The following is a 5,273-nucleotide window of genomic DNA, read 5'->3' on the forward strand; positions in this document are numbered from 1 at the left end:
GTAGGAATAATAAGTAAAGCAAGAACGAATCTTGATTTCATTGGGAAGTAGGAATTGCTAGTAACAATATTGCTATATCTGTATTTGAACAAAAATATGTTTGTACGTTTGTGAGGCTGGGTTTACTTTATTTAAATATAGAAACAGCAAGTATCTATATAACTTTTACACACCTATTAGAGAGTGATTTCTGCGGAATTATATGTCAGCAATACAATATACTGTCATAAAATTTACCCATCTGTTTAAGCCATCTTGTTGCAAGGCATGGACACACTCCTTAAGAATAAAAAACAGACTTGAACAATTTTAAGCTTCACATAAATTCTATTAAAGAAGAATAAAACAGTGAAATCGCAAAGTTTCTCCTTTCTCTTCCACCATATGGGTTTCTTTGAGGTTTAATAATATTATAAATAAAGCAGCTTCAAGCTGAAATACAAAACAGTGAACAACAATTTAGAAACATTTTGAAGAAATAAGTATTATATCTCAGCATTGCCAGGCTTCCAACATAAAAAGTAAGACAGAAAACAGAGTGAGAACTCTCATTTGTTCTATCAAGGAGGCATAAATATTGGCTCTGTATTAAGCCAACCTCTTGCAGCTGTACACCAGCTCTCTACTATTAAAAAGATTCTTAAATTCCCAGGGAAATAAAAATCAATTTCAGCCATATAAATCTGTACATAAATCTATTGTGCTTTATTCCAAATATTTTCTCATCAAGGAGTTTGGAACAAAAAATTTTTTTTTTTTTTTAAAAAGGACCGTCTCCAGTTTACCCATTCCACTATTACAAATATTTGAACGACTTCCAGTAACTTTGCTTAGAAAATCTCAATGTCTGTATAACATGCCAATGACAGCTCAGCAGTATGTCAATACATTTCATTATTTGGCAAGACTCATAGCAATAGATTGGAATTCTGATTGCCATTTTCGTGTATTATATTTCACTTTTTCACAGCACAATGATGGTTACTCTTGCCTCTTGGCAAGATACTCATTTCTGGGCTTATATTAAAAATCTGTCTTATCTGTTTAAGCTTAGAATGAGCTAAGTGATTACTATTTTAATTCCAAATCAATACGTGTAGTCAGGTCTTGAAAGAATTCCAATCACTGTCACCCTTGTTCATGTTTTAGATGAACAATAATGCTATTGGGTTGTTTTCCTTAAGGATCATTTTATATATTCTGTTTGTTGGAATTATGATTACTGTTATAGTGACTATTGCTCACATAGCTCAAACAAATAAATGGATGCGATGTTAATTTTCTGAGTTTTGTAAGGATCTGCACTGGCAAGGTGAAATATACATATCTGCTAAAGTTTGGAGATATGGAGTAGAATGGAGGTGTACTTCTCAAACTTGTGTGTGTTAGCATCTCCTGGAGAGCTGGTTGAAACAGATTTCTAGGTCCCACAACCAGAGATTCTGGTTTAGTAGGTCTAGTTGGGGCTCAGGACTTTGATTTCCAACAAGTTTCCAGGTGATGCTGATTTTGTCAGTTTAAGGACCATCTTTTGAGGATCAGTGGAATAAAATGGAGTTGTCAGTAGCAAAGGCCATTTACAGACTTGATGACTCGGGGTAATTTGCTTGGCTTATATTTAAACCTTAGTTTCTTCATCTGCTCAACGGGAGTTTTATAAGGATTGGATAGTTTGAATGGCACTTGACAGTGCTGGACATATACCTGGTACATACATGCCCAATAAATGACAGCCACAGTTCTCGGAAACGATATAGCTTCCTTTTCCAAGATCCATCTGGTTGAATACATAGTGCCTCTGCTTCATATGCTGGTGTATTTGGCAAATTATTTGTTAAGCATGTTAAGAAGTCATCTGATTGGTGGGTTAGCAACAGTTAAGGACTTGAATTGCTCAGGTGGGCCCTAAAACACTTAAATATCTTGACCCTTGGGCCTTCCAACTAAACACCATACTAAAACTTTGATTCTCTGTCCTTTGGATTGTTTTTCATTTAAATTGCTTTAGATTCACAACTCCACAGTTGTGCCTCCTTATGAACAATCTTTTTAAGAAAAACATCAGTTTATTTTCAAAATCAAACTCAAGTCTTTGGAGACTAATATCCTTGCTCTCCATATTTTACTATGAAGAGAGGCCTGGTGTTCTGCCAAGGCAACATATTAATAAATTTAAGCTGGAGATTTTCATTGTCATGTGAACATTGAAATTGGCTCTCAGTTACACCAAGCAGCCAATTCAGCAGGATACGTGTATTGGATTTACAACGAACATGCCTATGAAAAAATTACTTTAAAATCCTTGATTTTGTGGTTTGCTTTTAATTTGTTAAAAAGGCATGACCCACCAGTTACAAGAATCTCGGCCAATTCAGGCTGTTACTTTCGAGAAATATGATTTCACTTTAGTCAAATGTTGAAAAATTAATTTGTCTTGCATTCAATCATTTATTCAGTTGTTCACTGAACACGAAGTCCCATTTCTGTGGTAGGTGATGGTGTAGATTTTGGGGAAAACACTTATCCTAACTTCCCAGAGTTTATAGTCTAGTGAGAAAGGTAAAAAGACGGTTATTAAAACCTCATTTTCACAGGCTGATAAATCTCCAGTCTCTACCAGTTAACAAGCTGTAGAAAGTAAGCTTATTATTTTCTTCATACCCAATTACTCATGAATCTGTTAAACATTACCCAAAGCTTCAGACATATCCACAGCTCTGGATGATGTCTTCTAGAAGGAGGATTGTCCAGAGCTTCTAAGAACCAAAGGAACACTTGACATTTCCTATGATTTTATTTGTAAAATGAACTTAGAGAAAGCAAATCAAGTCAGTTTCGTAGCTTGCAATTAGCTGTTACATAAACTCCCTAGTAAAACAACATGATAGAAGACAGAGCACCAATTTGGACACGGAACTTGTTTTAGGGGGGTTTTCAAAAGATGTGGGGATTTACATTCCTACAACCTGCTGTGGACTGAATGTTTGTGTCCCTACCTTCAAACCTCCCCTCCCCGCCCCAAACCCTCGCCAAATTCATAAGTTTAAGGCCTACCCCCCAATGTGATGGCATTTAGAGATAGGATCTTTGGAAGGTAATTAGGATTAAAGGAAGTCATGAGGGTGGGGGCCTTCATGATGGCATTAGTGTCCTTACTAGAAGAGACACCAGAGAGCTTGCTGTCTCTCCCCCTTGTGAGGACACAGCAAGAAGGTGACTGCCTACAAGACAGGAAGCGGGCTTTCGCCAGAAACTGAAATCAGCCACTACCTTGATGTTGGACTTCCCAGCCTCCAGAACTAGGAGAATAAAGCCTGTTGTTTAAGCCACACAGTCTATGGGATTTTGTTATGGCAGTCCCAGCAGACTATGACGTGACCTTAGAAAGACGACAGAAATTTTTACAAAACCATTGAAATACTTCAAACTCATTTCTTATTATTCCCAAGCAGGGCCCCTCAGCCCTGGGCTGCCAGGCTGGCTCTTTACCATTGACTGCCCACAATTTGCTCTTTCTTGCTTCTGGAATGCATTCCAATTTGTGCTATTTTCTTTACCCAAAATGCCCTCCCCCAAATATTCCACTTCTGGCTCAGAGATACATCTCTAAGAACCCTTTCACAATTAGTTCTAGTCTTTTCTCAAACAATCCTTCTTTGCAAAGTTTGTTTTACTATACACTTATTTGCGTCTCACTCTATTGTGCCTTTAATTTGGTTCAAGGATGTAGGTAGTATCTTCTCAACTAGACCTTGAGCTTCCCTAAGACAAGCCTAGGGTGCGGATTTTTCAAATCTTTGTGTCCTCTATTGGCCTTTTTAGAGTGTTGTGCAGATAAAATGGGAATACAACTTACTGAATGAAAATTGAACTAAATGCTGAGAGCCAACGAATGTTCTGAGGCAAACGAATCAAATAATGCAAGAAAATACAATAAAACTCTGGCTTAGAGCCTGAGGGTCAAGGTGGGAGAAAGCCGTTCTAGATAAGTGAGTTTAATAAATGGCTGAGGGTTTATCCTTTTAAACACCAAGAGTTTTAATTATCTTGGATGGAAACATTTCCAGTATATTAACCATCCCCGTCTTCTAATATAGCACAGTATAAACGTTAACCAGCTTGATAACTCGTGTTGTCATTAAAAGTAGTTTTGTGCTATAACACTGAGAAGCCCTCAGGCCCTTTGGAGGTATGCAGAACTGTTTGTTTCTTCCCTAAATGGCTGCAGATTTCTGTGTTTTTATTGTCGTTTTGTTTTTTAGCTTTTCTGGGTCTTCCCTTGCTGCCAGACTGTCAGCCTCACCGATGCTCATGTGACTGTGCGTTTGTATTGCCTGCTCCTAATTTGCTACTTCTTGTCTGAAATGTATTTGAAAATCAAATGGCCAGGCTCACCGTGGTTGTTGTATGTTGTACGTTTTTAATTTAAAACAAGCTTACACTATACACTGTCATAAGGGTCACATCAAAAATACAAATAAAGTATGTACAAGTACCAAAAGATTATTTTCTGCTGAAAAATCCAGAAGGACTTCATGGAAGAGGTAGTAGTTTTGACTGGAACTTGTGGTTATATTTCAATCAGCAAGAATTTAGGGAAGTAAGAAGATAGAAGAACGCTACAGATGAAGACCAGATGCTAGAATGGGCAGACAGTATTTGGGAGAGAATTAGTACATTTTGGCTGGAACACATGTAGCAGAGTAGGAGGAAGTCCCACTATAACATTATATTGGGGTCAGAGCATGGGTGGGCCTTGAATGTCAGGCTGAAGAATTTGGACTTTGTTTATTAGGAGATAGGGAGGAACTGAGGGTTTTTCAGCTGGGAGGTGATATGCTTACAGCTGAGTTTTAGAAATCTTGGTAGTCTATGGCCATGTCAACCTGAACAAGCCCGATCCTGTCTGATCTCAGAAGTTAAGCAGGGTCAGGCCTGGTTAGTACTTGGATGGGAGGCCACCTGGGAAGACCAGGTGCTATAGGCATAAGAAAATTAAAAAATAAGGGATTGTAAGCTGACAAAGTCTTTGCAGTTTGTGAGGTCAACCAAAGGGTGCCTTGTCTAAAAAAAAAAGAAAAGAAAAGAAAAAGAAATCTCGGTAGATGTTGGAATTTAGGAGTTGAAGGAAACAGAGCTGGAGGTGATTCCAAGGGTATAGGTGGGAGGCAACATGGGCCTGAACTAGAATGTTGGCAGTGGGGGGAGCGGGAGGGAATAATTGTCAGAGATGCTGCAGAAGTAGAATAAGAAGATTTGGCAATTTATTCATT

General features: G+C 38.0%; 1 pseudogene; it reads left to right on the forward strand.

Annotated features, from left to right (window-relative positions):
• The first annotated feature begins 4,868 nt into the window (after positions 1 to 4,868).
• On the forward strand, positions 4,869 to 4,987 carry LOC118614645 (annotated as a pseudogene).
• Positions 4,988 to 5,273: the final 286 nt, after the last annotated feature.

Source organism: Rousettus aegyptiacus, unplaced genomic scaffold (assembly GCF_014176215.1).
Source record: "Rousettus aegyptiacus isolate mRouAeg1 unplaced genomic scaffold, mRouAeg1.p scaffold_m13_p_2, whole genome shotgun sequence".
NCBI classification, from domain to species: Eukaryota; Metazoa; Chordata; class Mammalia; order Chiroptera; family Pteropodidae; genus Rousettus; species Rousettus aegyptiacus.